Genomic DNA, 16,801 nt, shown 5'->3' on the forward strand with positions numbered 1-16,801 from the left:
CATTGTCATAGGTGAAACTCTACTTCAGCAGCTTATGATAAATCTTTCTAGAAGGTATCAGGGGTGGGGTGTTTATGAATTACTTCTGTCATCTTAGTTAGTATCTCTCCAGTCACAATCTTCACCTCAGTGAAATTTCCACAAAAATAGAGGCAGTCTTCACAAACATGGTTTACTGATCACTCTTCCTGAGAGGTGATTTCACCGCCGTTCATCAGGGAACTGGCAACTCTGCAATAAGAGCTTGCTTACTAATGTTAGATCTATTGCAAATTAATATCCAAGAGTACAGCACACAAGAGGCAGCGTTAAGAAAAGCAGATAACTCATGGTCACATGTTCTTCACATACAGGTGTCCCAAGGAAATGAACAGGCTCCTGTCACACAGCTGAAAATAGGACTCAAGATCAACACGAGAGTCAACAGCAATAATTAATTAACATCAATTAACAATATACCAATGTACTTACTGAAGTGGTTGCACAGGAGTAAAATCCTGGCTCACAGGCTGCAGATATCATAAATGCAATGCAGATTACAAGCAGATGCCACTCCTGGAGCTCTGTGTGTACTCACCACTGTGACCAAAAGCTTCTGTTATGAAAGGCTTAACATGACAAGCCATTTATCAACCATCCTACTAAATCTGACTTCCACAACACTTTAAGGAGATCACAGGTGTTCTAAAATTAATTTTAGTTACATATTTAACTTGTAATCACAGGCAAGTGTTTCAGCAGTCATACATTATGTGACTACACCTGTAGCTGACATAGCAGTATTCCCTGGCTACCCACTGCTGACTGGGGCACTGTCTGCCTTTGACAAAATAGAGAAATCTAAAAAATTGGGGTTATCCTTAACTTCTGGATTAGCTGCAAAGGTGTAATCTAGGCGATTTTCTTGCTTTAAAGCAAAGAAAGCAAACCACCAGGCAGAATTCAAACACATGCGTCAGTGAGCACTCAGGAATTCATCAACACAGAGACCCAAGTTGTCTGTAAGAGGAAAACATTTTGCAGTTACACTGTGAATTAGTTTGATCACTGGTAAATTCCAAAGGTAAATGCAAGGGGGAAATTACTGTATTTCATTTCCGCAAGATTTTAATTTAGACATGTTTGCAGAGCACTTTTGCATAATAAGACAGAAATTTCTGTAACAGAATACATTCTGCTATTTCCATTTTTTCTTGAAAATACAATACAATCTTACATATACAAACAAAATGTATTTTCTCAGCGATCAGACAGTTGTTTACAAAGTTTCCAGTGTTACCTAACAGGTACAAGTTTCATACACAAAACATCAAAAATTCAGCTTCTGAAACTTTGTGTTACTTCCCATGAAAGACATCCACCCACATTTAGAGTTCAAAAGGTTTAAAATGTTTCTTCAGCATTACCAAGGGTCATGATGGCAATGGCAGACAAGGTAGGGAGACTGCACTGCTATTAATTATTACTTGCCGTACATAGTAGTAAATTAATTGAGCAATAAAAGGTATTGCTGTGATTTATCAGAGTATTAAAAACTCATCCATTGGATTTTTTTTTTTCCTACTGAATTCAGTATTATAAAGCAAGGATTTTATCTTCTCAGTTTAATTTAATCAGTGATCCAGTTTTGGAGCAAGTTAAATTGAATTCTTCTGAATATTAGTAAGAAGAAAATATAAATGGTGTTATCATTAGAAAAACAAAGAATCGAGGGTAGATCTTTCTGAAATATACCCTTCATCTTAAATTTATGCAATTGCAAAAGTGCACCAAAAAAATAGAAAAAAAAAAAAGATTGTTTAGGAAGTCCGGCATTTGGGATACTCAAAAAACACCTGGACAAATGACAAAAAAAAAAATAAAAATAAGAAGTCCAACTCTAACAAAAGGAAATTACCAGATAGGGTTTTATTATCATAATTTTTTATAGTTTATGAAGAAGTATTAACTGACAATATTGCATTTGATTGCCAAAAAACAAACATCATTCTGTTTCATGACCATTCTTTTAGAGATTTTTTTTCACTAATAAGCCATCTCTATTAAAAAAGGAAAATGTAACTAATATCTGGCAAACTTTTAGATAGCAATATTCTCAATATTTTTCTACAATAAATTCCTGAACTATTTTCAACTTCTTATCATTAATACTGGTTGTGGGACTACTACTTTTGTGCTAAAACTGCAGAAGCAGCCAGTGTGGTACCAAGATGTAAAGACCTGAATTACTGAGCTCAGCACATTTGCCTGCATGTATAATGCTCACAGATACATTATGTGTAAGAAAAACAATGTATTATTGCATAACATTCTTAATTGCATCTCTCCCCGCAGGACTCCATCGAAACACGGCGTGTTGTATCTCTAAAAAAAAAATATTTTGTAGAAGGACTTTGGAAAAGCAGAGAGCTAGTAAACAGATAACCATTGCACATATAGTTACAATGCATTATGCATTTAATAACCTAAATTTTTCAGTTGACAGTGCAGATTTTTAGTGAACCTGAATGGACAGTAACTCCACATGCTTATATGCAGTGCTATCTTTACCTGCTCTTATAAAGAAGAGGAGCTATTAGCCCCAATGGCAGATACTATTTCCATGCTCACAAATACTGCCTAAGTATTTCTTCACTCAAAGACATATTTAGAGTTCATTGGTTTCCAGATTTGAATTTATATAAACGTTGGAGAAGAGGGAAGTTTTCTGAACTACATTTCCGGAGGAAGTGGGTGAGTATGCTCTCTGAAAGCACATTATCAGCCTGGAGGAGAGAAACAAAGGAACACGGTATGTGAATGGCTGCCCAAGACTGCTGTGGGACAGCATCTCTCATGCTGATAATTTCCTGACAGTCTTTGCTGTTTAGGTTTATGCTATTTAGAACGTGCATGTGAAGAAAGAGAAAAAAAAATCCAAATTTTACAGATAAAGTAGATTCTTGGGACTTGTGTGCAAAATCAGAGAGAAAAATTTTTTGTCCCCTAATATTTACCATAAAAACTGTGAAGCTTTCCTTTAATTTCCATGACAGCAATTGGGAAATAGCCCTTGTTCAATACTACAGGGGGATCACCTCTCTGTTTTCCTGTCATTGCTTTCTTCATTACTAGAACCAGGCAAGGAACAATCCAAACAACACAACTGCTGTGAATCCCTGACTGTTGTGAACAGTTCCTTCACCCACACTATCAAATCCTGTTTAAGTTAGTTTCCCTTTGAAAACTCCAGCTTGGGCAGAAGGGAAAGCAAAAGAGGTGGTGAAGGGGAGACTGTCCACAGTACTGTCTAATTATTCATCTGCTGCCTTAATACAAGATGTTATTGCAGCATTTCAGATGAAAAGAAATCTTGGAAAAGCATCTGAGGTTGTCTCAGTCACTGCAGGAAATGTCCTTACTCTCACAGGGCTGACCTAGAACAAGGATTGTCAGCCCGGTTAAGAACCTTATATAATTTTTTTTAAAGTCCCTACATCCTTATAAACAGAGCCCAAGCTCATTCATATCAGCAGCAGTCCTGCATGAATAAAGAAATTAAGAGCTGATTAGTACAAAGCTGATCCCAGGCACTGGGATGGCTCTGGCCAGTTCTGCAGCTGCCCCAGCACAGGGCACAGCTGAGCCCTCAGCACCTCCATGGGAACGCGTTTGGGAAAGGGCAAAACTGCCTGGCAGGGAGGGGAAGGGTGAGGAAAAGCACGATGGAAAGCAGGAGAGAAAACAGAAGAGCAACCCTGAGAGCACTGAGCCCTGGCTGGGGCTGGGGAGGGCAGAGGAGTTTGGAAGGAAGGACTGAAGCTGAGCCTAGGAAGAAGAGGAGGGGAGCAGAGGCAGGTGCTGTTTTTATTTTGTCTCTGTTTGTCATCATTAAAATCTGTTTCATCTGACAATAAATTAAATAAATTTTCCCCAAATCAGGTCTGATGTGCCCAGGACAGCTCCTGGTAAGAGATCTCCCAGTCCTTGCCAAGGCTGGCTGCAGGACAAGGTCAACCCTGCACATCCCCAGGCTGATGAACAGCCCTGACTGCCAGCTGAGGGGGGAATACAACAAAAAAGGGGGGAGAGGTAAAGCTGATAAACGTAAAGAAAAGGAAATACTAGATTTATCTGAAATCTTATCCCTACCTGGGCTATTCTTGACTCTAAGTTCTGCAGTCAGTCTCTGATATATTTGGATATTTTGATCACACATCCATACTGCCAATATTTATTTCAGTGACACATTTGGGCCTCTGTACTCATTTAGTTCTATTCTCAGCACACAACCAGAACCCTAAATATAGTCCCAGTCTGTCTGTGGGTATCATGTTGTGCAGCTACAACAAGCATGCTTTACTGCAGTAACCCTTTCTTCTATCCTTGAATTGAGCAAATATTTGGAAGGATCTGTACCTAAAAATGCTCAATTTCTTCTATTGTGTCAAATCCTGTATATATCTATTTGTAGGGAAAGATGTGAAACTGTATGAAGATACAGAGAGAAACATGTTTTCCAATAGACATTGTATTAATCTGACAGGGTTTAGATAAAAACAACCAAAAAAAGAAACTAATAAAATACTTCTTATTTTCAGGAGATATATGCTGAATAACCTTATGACACCTCCTGTCTGCTACACAATTAGCTTCCAATTCCACAGACTTTTTCCAGAATCACACAGCTAATTTCTGGTTACAAACTCTGTAAATGCTACCTTTAATGCCAAGCCCACCATCCTGCCCAACATATGGCAAAGAGATGGGCTTTTTTCTAGTTTGCCCCCTTCCCCATTGAGTTCACACTTTCATGTCTCCTTTCCTTAAGTACCCGTAAAATTCTACCAAGAATGCTCAGTTAGATTTTTGTCCATTAGTAATGACACTGCTGGCTACTGAGGAGCACCAGTCTCATTCTTACACCCTCGATTTGTGTAGCAGTTGTGATATTGATCTACCAGTCCACAAAAACACGGCTCTCAATGGTTACCATAATTGAGCAAAACACGTCCATTCTGAAATTATTAATACTATCACAGGGAGATTAATTTCCTTTTGATGTTCTTCTATCAGGAACTCTACTTTGATTCATTGATGTCACAGAACAAATTAGTGCAACACATAGCCAACAGTATGATATTAAAATTGGACATTATTCTGCCACTGATATCAAACAATAAAGTAGCAGATGGCTTTTTTTTTCTTTTTTTTAGAAATAGCTTTCAAGTCAGAGTAAAAAGCTGCACAAACCAAAATGATTCCTTTTTCTGGAAGTTGTTCATGTTGGTTGCATACCTGGATCAAAATCTTGAATGTCTGAAAGGACTACATTATATGATAAAAGGTCAAACATTCAATGGTATAGAGAAGACAAGAGGTTTCACAACCTTCTGTGTTTTTGCTCTTTAGCTTCAAAGTGGCAACCAATCATAATATTTGGTGAAAAAACAAACACTGACCAAACTGTGTTTACTTTTGGACAAAATATTTGCCAAACATTCCGTTTTAATAATATTATCTTTTTATACACAAGATTTACTTATGATGTGCTACACTTTCCTGAAAGAAATTTATCCTTCTTAATTAATTGAAAGCGAAGATATTTACTCTGGCATAAAAAACAGATTTGTAAGTGCAAGCACAACCATTCCAATGTTCTTCCTTTCAACACTCAGCCTGAACTTGCTTCTCCAATGGATTAAAGACAAATGTTAGGACTTGTCATTTGTTTCAAATGAGGAAAATGTAATTCAGGGTCTTTCTTCAAGCACATCTTCCCATGATACTCCTGGTGTTTTAAGGACATCTGCACCTCTTTATTCAGCATAGCTGCTCTTCAGAACTGAAGTATTTGAACACCCCGGCTTGGGGACAAGTTCCTGTGCTGAAGAACAGCCAAGCCATGGCTGACACATTTCCTCCTGCTGACTGCCAGAATGCACAGGCTCTGCAAGAAGGAGTAGTTGGCTATGAGTGCCTTGAAATGAATGAATTAAAATACAAAGCACAAAAGTTTGCTGCCCAATGTATTCAACACTGAAAAAGGCAGGTAACTAAACGTAGGGTTTGTACAGCTATTCCTGCTCACCAGCAGAAGGACAAGACATCAAATACAGCAGAATTCTGGAATTTCAACTACGCAGACAAGGTCAGAATATGTACCACATTTACTGGTTACTTCAATAGCTTTGTGCAGTACAGTTTCCAGGAGCTTAGGGGAATGAACAAAATAGAGCCACTTACTTGGATCTCAGCCCATGGGTCTGGCAAAGAAAGAGCAGGGAAACATACATATTTAGTAAAAACAAGAGAGTCAAAATATAGAATCTAAATAAATCTATTGAATCTCTAAAACAGGAATAATACTTCAAATCTTTCATTTAAAAATACCTCAACAGAGGAACATGTGTGCTGCTAAGTGGATTAGCAGCAATACAAGTCCTGTGGAACAAAACAGGCCCTCTAACAACTTGCAATTTGCATTTCCCCATGGAAGACTGGTGATTAGTTTTACATTAATTGCAGCATTCTCTTAATACTATCCCAGCCAAGTTTCACTGGCAACCAGAATCACTTTTTCCATTATCAATTCTTATTAGCTCTTATATGTATCTAATGCTAACGTATGAGTTGAGTTGAGTTTTTCCATTATTCTCATTAATATGGGATCTTTAGAAATCTTGGACTGCTTATGAAAGAGATTGGGGGTGGGGGCTGGAGAGGATTAGGCGTAGTTTATATTATCTGTTGTAGATAAAGTATCTGTACTCAGCTTTTCAAAGTAATGTAAACTCTGGGCCACGATGTCAGCCTTTAATACTCCCACTTGTTAAAAGGTAGACAAATTAATTTAGAAGAGCAATTAAAAGTAAGCTAAAAACACTAACCCAGGTATTTTTAGAAAGCTCTGTACAGCCAAGGATTTTCTTTCCTAAGTAAAATGTTTAACAAGTTCATAGCACTTTTCATATATCTATCTCCAATTTTAACAAAATCCTTTGAAAAAATAAGTATCCAGGCAGACAAAAACACAAGCTAAGTGTTCAACTTACTTTTTCTGAGTTATTGTGCCTCTTTCTCTTCCATACCACGAAACACCTCAAAATCTGTAACCACCATCATTCTTAACATAAATGTTTAGAACATATGTTCTAAATGTTTAATAGAGTAAAAGCTTCTAACAAAGCTAAACTAACAAAATCTCTAGTTTTCAGGGTTATCAAATGCAATCAGGGACCAGTAAGATGGTGGGCAGTGAAAATACATTCTGTATTCACTGTAACAAGCACCTGGCTTTGCCAGCAGCAGACCAAGTACCATGTTTTATGTAGAACATAATGTGGTTTGCTTAGCTTGGAAACAGTGAAAAAGAGCAGAAGCTTTCAAAACACAGAGAAGTAGAACTTAGTGCTCTTTCCCCATAAAGCTGCAGAATGCAGGTCCCTCTCAGCTGTTAAGATTGAAGAATGACTTGGAGTAGAACAATAATGTCAGAAGAACAGTGAAGTGCACACTAGACAGCCATAAGAACTTCATTTGACTTGTATTGGCAATTGATTTAAGTGGAATTGCAACCACCCATCAAGGTCAAGAGTGCTTTCTTGACATTAGGGACCTCTGTGTCAACTGTAAATGTACAGTGGTCATCTATTTTTTACAAGCATGTTCAAATCATTATAAACCATGTTTTGGAATTATTGTTTTAATGTTCTAGATAATGGGATTACACTGAATGGTAGTATTGTTTGCTGAACAGTATGCAATTTATTCTTTGCTATACAAATTACTACACAAAATAATAAAATACCCTTTATCAGATACTGCACAACTTAACCAAGGAGATGGATCACAGCAGGTTACCTTCCATTTTAGTTTAACAATGGCACCATTAAGCAAATGATGTGGTGATTTCAGGACAACAAAGTCTTACTTAACACTAATGCAGAGTATTAGGCAAATGTTATACCAACACTGGAATAAAACCTAAAATATGAGCTCCAGGTCAAAATCTCTGGAATATCCCACCACATCTACAGTAGATTGTTCTCCCACTGAAGCTGAGGGCAACCTGTTTATTCAGAATTTGTATACTTACAAAGAGCCCCCACTGTGACAATTATTTTTATGTTTCTCTAACAAAATGTGTTTATGTTGCTCTAAAGACAAATAAAAAAGCACATCTCCCTTTTGGGATGCTGAAAATCAAGGTCCCTGACCAACAGAGATAAGGGGTACCCTCTAAACATACTTTCTATATGGTTCTAATAAATTACTCATTCAGTTTCCAGATTAACTATGTTCAGTTCATATATATATATATTTACTTCCTTACTTTTATTTCTGAGGTAAATATGTTTTGATTATAAAGAGCCATAAGGTTAAAACCAAAAAGAAAGAATAAATAGGCTCACAGTGAATTACATTCCTCACAGGAGTACTGCTGTTATCTCAGTTATTCTGCTTTTTTGTCACTAACTGCATTCACATCTCTGGAAATCTTGAAAAACCACAATCCCAGAATGGCTTGGGCTGGAAAGGACCTTAAGGAACATCCCGTTCCACCCCATGCCATGGGTAAGGACACCTTCCACTATCCCACACTGCTCTCAGCCCCAGTGTCCAACCTGGCCTTGGGCACTGCCAGGGATCCAGGGGCAGCCACAGCTGCTCTGGGAATTCCACCCTGTGCCAGGGAACAATTCCTTCCCAATATCCCATCCATTCCTGCCCTCTGGCAGTTTGAAACCATTCCCCCCTGTCCTGTCACTATGTGCCCTTGTAAAAAGTCTCTCTCTTTTTCAGGCACCGAATCACAGAAGTTAGTTCAAGAAACAGTGAAGTGTGACAAAGAGAAAATGACAGTACAGAGCAGAGTAAAAGACCAGATCTATGTCTTAGAGAAGTAATAGTGTTTGTATTAGCTCCAGCAACCACTGGCACAGCCCAAACAGCATTTGTGTGTTGTAATCTCTGTTGGCTTGTGGTCTGTGATTCCGCTTTTTAAACTTAATAACGCCTTATTGTGGAACTACAATTCAACTTACTTTTTTTTTTACATACTTCTCTGCTTGTTTATATTTAATACTTCTATTTCCTTAGTTGAAGAAGTAGCCAACTAACAAAACAAGCGGGGAAAAGTTAATATAAGGTTAAACAGATCTAAACATCGTATCTTAAAGGCTGAATAAATTCAAAACTTAAATGAACAAGAAATCATATTTTTCATCAAATCACACTGATTTATTTTATCTATTACATAAGCTATTTTTAAGCAGTTATTTGGACTCCTTCAGTGTCTGTTACATAAAGGGATTCCTTCACACCAGTTTTTAACTGACGTAAACACACCACTATCCTTATTTTTCTGCATTTGTTAGGGGAAAGATTTTGAGTGTCGTTGCTTCCCCTTCATTACACTGGATAACAGAAATCTAATCTGGATTCTAGTCCAGGCTTGGGCTGGTCTTGCAGAGCAGCAGCTCTGGAGCAGCATTTCCCACACAGCCAGAGCACCAGGAGCATCCCAGCACCCCAACTGCCTTCCCAGCTCAAAGCTGCCTTAGAAGTTTGTAAATTCCTTTTCTTCCAGTGCCTCCTATTTGACTAATTACCTAATCATAATTAGCAACCTAACAGTAATTGACAGCATAGAAATGCAAAATAACAATGGCCTGAAAGCTGACATGAGCAGAGTTATATCACCCAGCATCCTGGCTTTCACACGACTATTTCATTACCTGTAAGCTTCTCAGTAATGAATATGCTATTAAAAGGGTTTTTTAATTTTCATGTTTCTCATGTTGTAATTCTCCAATAAATTTCCCTGACTTCCAACATAAATAAGTTTCATTATTCCTCATTATTAAAAGAAACAAACACATTCTCCTTCACTGAAAGGGTGTCATATAATTAGATGACCTTCCTACATAAAATCATGAATGAAAAAAGACCTGACAAGTTGCATAAAAATATTTAATCAGACATTAGGACATTAAATATAGTTTGTCAAAACACAAGACGTTATTGCACTAACAAATGCTTTCAGAAAGTGTTTCACAATACAAGACATCAAAACAGACTTTAGTTTTACTACATCATTAGACAAATCCCAGATTTTCAACAATTTATCACCAATTTCTTCATTTGGTTGCTTTAAACACGCTTTTAAAACATACTTGATAACTAGTAAAAATTGTATACAATGCAAATGACATTTCAGATAAGTTTTATTGACTTAATGCTCTGGCAATAAAATTATAACAATCAGTATTATTTTGATTTATTGCAAATTTTACTTTCACCTTTAATGGACTTGGTACATGGCAGAATTGAATGAAATGCTGCTGCCACCTCAAGGTCACTACAGAAAACAGTGATGGTTCATTTTGGTCTACTCCTATCTAATGAACAGTAGGAAGATTGAGTAACTACAAATGAACAGGCTCCTTTGTTTTCATAAAGCTGTTTGATGCTCACTGTGTGCAGATTCCATATGCATATTTGCAATGAAAAACTGATTTTCTCTCTCTGTGTACATGGAAGTACAGACACAGATAGACACAGGACCTGCAGACCTGCAGGCAAGGACAGTGTTGAGGCTTAGAGGGAAAAAAGAGTTTTTCTGCCAAAGAATGTTCATGAAGTGAGCCAAACGATGCAGTCCTAATTTTACACAAACTCCTGAATGAGAATTTCAACTTAAAATTGCAAAGGAAATTTCAGTCCATTACCTTTCCAGGGCTTTTGTTTGTGTTGTTTTTTAAAGCTTTCAGATAAAAATCACCATAGGATGTAAAACTCCAGTTTGCCAAATTTATGGTAATATTTTGATATAGATTTAAGGGGATAAGTGCACAGTATGTTCTGTAGCCCAAAGAGGAAACTCAGGCAAGTTTTCTTAATTAAGATTCTGTAGAGAAAATTAATTTCAATGAAGAACCGTGTCTTATAAAATATCTGCAGTACTGTGTGTTTCTATGGATGCTCAGAAATAATATAAGTTTGTACACCCAAAAGTTCTACAGGAGCATAGCAAAAGCCTCACACCATCATCCACATGACAAATACGTGGTCACTTACATAAATTTTGTAAAATTTGTCATGGTTAGGTTAATGTGACTACTACACTGAAGTTATCTGAAAAATGTCACACTCAAAAATTACATTCAGCTGCTTAAAACCCACCCCAAGCAGCATTGTGCTTGATTTAAAAACTCTGTCTAATCGCATTTGGCAAAAAACAGATTGCAATTCAAGTAAAAAAGTCAGCAGGCTATCAACCTAGGGAATTTAAGGAAAGTTGCCAGGACCACCCATTGAAGGACAGAGGTCTCATCCATGATGCCCTCTAATGATATGAGAAGTACCCAAAGGCACTTCTTATTTCTTGAGTTAACCTACCCAGTTTCTATGCTGAGCAGGAAGTTTTAATACTTTTATTCTGGCCTTCATTGGTAATTAATACTGAAATTAAGTCATGGGTATACAAGAACTTCATACCTGACTGGATTTCCAAATTTTTGGTGCTATTTTATCTTTTGGGAGCTAGCACGTAGTACACACTCTTAGAGGTTCTAGCTTGCACCGGAAATTAGGATATTTTAGTCCACGCTTGAGTGATTTAACACGGAGGGAAAAGTAATGCCTTTTAACTACAATGTAAAAAAAAATAATCACCAATTAAATCAATTATAGGAATATTAGCTATATTGGATCTCCAGGGAGTCCAATTCTTTTTAGGAAATCTCCTTTTACAGGTGAAATATTAATTTATGTAATGCATGATCTGATTCCAGGCTTACTGCAGCTTATCATTCACAAATGAATTCTCCTGGATGTGTAAACACACACTGAGGACAGTCACTGGGGCATTTCTGAATGGCAAATGTAACAACAGGGATCAGTATGTACCTGCTCTAATGCAACATTTCACATACAGATAATTTCTCTCAAGAATGCAAAAGGCACTTCTGTATTTTCACTGACTATAACAAGATAAAGAGTGGTACTTTGCTGTCATTGTTGTTGGAGTCTTTTGTGCATATGACTCCCCGTGCTACACCTGGCAGTGAGAAATCACATTCTGCACTCCCTGGGTTGGGTTATAGACCTAAAGCACTGTTCGGAGTAAGAGCTAATATCAGTATCTATGCAAAGTAATAAAAAGGGGAAAAAATAATGGACACTACAATATAGTACATCATGTGGCAAGGCTCTGTGGACTGTCCTGATATTTTTCTCTGTAGATAAATAATTTTTGTCCCTATTCTAAGTGGAGTTTCCCCATGGCCAATTCAGCAGTAAAATTCCATCCAAAATCTATGATTCTACTTGTTTAAAACAGATCTGTCCTCAGTACAAGTACACAGACCACACTTTATATTAACCCAGGTGTAAGGAAATGCCTGTTCTGAGAGCAAGTGAGAAGACAATGGCAGAACCCCTCTTAAGAATCTGCAAGTTTATCATTTCCCCCTCCAGGGAAAAAAAAAAAAAAGGCAGTAAAGTCTGTCCTCCTTCACACTCAGCTACAGCCCAGGTTTATCCTGCTTTCCACTCACTGCAGACCTTCCAACAAGAGACAAATGTGCCATGGTGGTACTTTAACCAAGTCCATAAGAATCACCCCCCAACACACTTATAGCAGTTTGGGTGACATTTTTATCTAAGATTTAATATAGAATGCAGTTCTAATTATGTTCTGCCAATATCATTGGCAGAAAAAAGCTTTCACTTCCTTTATGAGTGAAACCAACAGATACAGAAATTGTGAAAAGCACTGCTGTGCCACTGTAACTTCTATAAAAATTATGTTATACAAGTTGCTGTATAAGTAACCTTATTTACTGCAGAGGACATTTTAGCACCTTGCCTTGAGTCAATGTGAAGCTTTCCACAATGTCTCCCTCTTTTCAGCTCACCTAGTTATCTCTTCTGCTCAAGACCAATGAGAAGTGAGTGTGTTGAAGATAGTAACAATATTCCACAGAATAGCGTGAGGAGAATTTTGGGGAGGAAAAATTATATTCTCTTATTCCTGAGGAAAAAAAAAGTTGTAAATATAAGTGAAGAATCGAACGAGAAGGAAATACAGAATATTTTTCTGTAAAAAGCAATTCCAAATAAGTGACTTATGGTCAAATAACTAAGATTCAAGGGAATGAGAGTAAGTTTGCAAATAATAAGACAGATGCTGTTAAATCATCTCTAAATTGCAATTACGTATTTTACGTACACACTTACTTGCACACATAAAATTAGATTTACTTAGAGCTCAGAGGTGGCCCTGAATCACAGGGTTTAAATCTGGAGTCAAGCCTATGTCTGCACTCCCATAAAGCTGGGGGAAGCAGGGGAATTTTAGTCTCATTTCCTGTACAAAATCAAGTAGATGTGATTCTAGGAAACAGAATAAGTCATGTAGGAAAGCAGAAGCAAAGTGTTTACCCTTTAATTCACAGAAAAGTATACCTAAAGTACAGAGTGAAAAATAAAAAAATCTCATCATTTGATAACATGTCATAGAAAAATACAAGGTCTAAAGTAATGAGAGATTCACTGATTTGCAGTGGTAGCAGCACCAAAATAATTGAAAGGAAGATCAAGGGGAAACAAAAGACAAGAAGTTTAGAATGTCATGGTTATTCTCTGAATATATGACATATATTAGATTCACAGCTTTTTAGCAAATACTAATAATTTAGATTTAGTAAATACATTAGTAACCATCTTCTCAATAGCAGGAGATACGTATCTAAATTAAATTAATATAAATCAGCCCCTAGATGTCATTGTTGCAGCTGAAATATCACTTAATACAGAACTTTCCTAATTCTCTAGCAGAAAAAGCTGTGTAAAGCAAAATAAACCATCTAAGTAATATAAATTCTGCTCAGCTTTAATGCCTCACTGCCAAAGCACAAAGAGCTCTGAGGCTGTAACAAAAAGATAACTAAGTCTAACTACACAGAAGGGTTGTGTGTGAGGTTTGGGTTCTGGCAGCAGAGAAGCACAACCACCCCAAAGGAAATGGCACTCTAAACCTTATGCATAAAGCATCACACCTATTCCAAGGGAAAATTCTTCCTAACTCCCATCAACACTGGCCTCAATACTAAAAAATATATTTGGTATAACAGTTGAAATATATTGAATAATATTAAAAAGTTATTTCAATATTTACATCTCTGATTCTGTCTGGAACAGTTGTATATGTTCTCTCATTATATACAAAAACTTGGGTTTAAGATACTCACTTTAATTCTTGCAAAGTTTTGTTTTCTACCATCTATTGTAGCAATGAGTTCCAGAGGTTGATTGCACTTATGTGAGAAAGAAGAAATCTAAAACTTCCTGTACCTGTTTTGAAAGTGCAAAACCATTATTCAACTTCACTGAATAATTAATTAATCTAATGGTAGGAGAAGCATATTTAAAGTGCTTTTCCATTATTCTATTTATTATCCATATATGTCAATCACATTCTATTGTATTGTCTAAATGCAGACAGTGCACATTCTTCCCTGCATCATTTCTCAGTACTCCTAATCATTCTCAATCCACCTTCAGTATTGTCTCTCACAGTACAATGTAGTCCTATTTCATAAACAAATAACACAATATCATTTTTCCTAATGCATGTTCTTACCATGCTTCTTTCATTCTCTGCATTTTCCTAGATGATGTATCACATTTGCAAACTTCTGTATTTAGAGGGTCAAAGTGTTCTCTAAGGCTCCATTTCACAATAAAGGTTTCCACAATGCCAGTCTGATAAATCAAAGTACTTGTACAATACTTGTACACCTGTGTGAGAATGTGCAAATTCTTCCTTTTTCTGAGGAACCAAACATTTCATTTTTCATGCGATAATGAACTGTATTTCATGCACTCTGAACTTCTTTTTTTACCCAGAAACAAGACAGCTATGAGCACATACAGACAATATGAAACACATTCTGTCAGCCAAAAAGAATTTAAAAAACTAAATCCAGGCTTCTGTGTTGTAGTTAGTCCGTAAAGATAGCAGAAAAATCTTTACTTGCCAATAGTATTGTAATGCGACAGCAAATTCCATCTTTTTGTGGAAGACATACCTCACAATAAAGGTCAACTCCAGGCTACCAAGAACTGAAACTTAGGTGAAATATTAAATTAAAATTGTCCTTCTCTTGCCACTCCAAGTGCCCACACAGCATTCATGGCACTGTTCACCCAGGAAGGGATGCATGAGCCAAAGCCTCCCTTCCAACCAGCGCTCCATGCAAGGTTCACTTCTGTTGTACACAGAGCTACAAATCATTTTATTTAATGCCCACTCAATAAAGTCAGGGACTCCAGTTATATAATACATTATAATAATGTGAAAATTATAAAGCTTTTGGAATGGTTTGGGAACTGCCAGGCATGAAAATGTAGAAAACTCATGGGCTAAATTGGATTTTTCATTGACAATTATATAACTCATTGCTGGTACAAGTCATTAATGAAAACAAGCCTAATTGTTCATTTCATGACTGAAAAGAGTTTCAAGACTGAGGCCACAAAGAAGAAACAGGCACCATATAGGAAAGCTACTACATGTAGATTTATTTTAAAAGTCTACACAAAAACCTGTGCACACTTTCCATGTTTTTTTACTTCAAGATTGCATCTTTGCTGATGTAGCTCGAAATTCACCTGGTGTTTCTAGACTCTTTTAAATTAAGCTTGTAATGTTTACCATAAAACTCATGCCACAGACATTCTGTACATATTTACAGTACTTAGGAAGCAATTTTGTACAAACTTTTACGAAAACATCAACATTCTGAACATAATATGCTCAATACAAGAGACTCTTCTCTACTGCTCAGGGAAAGGTGCCTTAACCAGATTTTATTTGGTTTCATGTTTCCTGCAACTTGAAAGCAATGAAAATGAAAAACAGGAAAATAAATTTGTGAATTAAGAAGCCTTTCAAACTAATGTAAAAGTGTAAAATCTAAATCTGTCTTTTTGCACAATCATACCTGCACAGAGAATGAAATCTTTAACTTACTCCAGGTTTAATTACACCAGAGAAGAATAACAGAGTGCATGGAGATGATTACTCATTATCAACGCAGTATTTTTAATTCAGATCTATCAGACCCCAGCATATTTTGATTGGAAAAAGGAGGGTGAGAGTCCTGTATCTACAAGTGTGATTCATCTCAGGTAACTGGTTAATTAAACTATGACATATACAGACATGGAAACAAAGTTTTAAAGGAACAGGGTACATGAAAAAATAATCATTTTCTATGAAAAGGCTCTACTTAATACGTCAGGAAAAGCTGAAACAAGCTGCCATTATTATTACTAGTACCTTTGATACTGTGAATACTATACAGCCAAAAGTTTTAGGGTTTTGTTTTTTTTTAATTAAATGCATTTAACAAGTGTTAACAAGATAGGTCGTATGCTTGCATCTTCCTGACTGCAATTTATTTTTTAAAAAAAGTCTTATCAAAGGCTTACCAAGTTTTTCTTACCAAGTCAGATTGTAGGATAGGACTTGAATTGTCTTAAAACTTTATATAATTAAATAGAGCTTCATAATTCAAGGAGTCAAAAAGTAAAATTAGAGGTACCTATTGAAATGATGGTCAAATCCATCTCTTGAATAATACCTGATTTGACAATATTTTTAAAAATCATACACTTCAAAAAGACCATATATGTATGAAACAATATACAATCATTAACAAATCACTCAGCTGCAGGAGAAAGTGACCTTGCAAAAAGTTCCTACAGTTTTTCCAGATCCATCCAAATCGCCGCATCAATACACTTCAAT

The sequence above is a fragment of the Cinclus cinclus genome, chromosome 11, assembly GCF_963662255.1.
Source record: "Cinclus cinclus chromosome 11, bCinCin1.1, whole genome shotgun sequence".
In the NCBI taxonomy this organism is placed as follows: domain Eukaryota; kingdom Metazoa; phylum Chordata; class Aves; order Passeriformes; family Cinclidae; genus Cinclus; species Cinclus cinclus.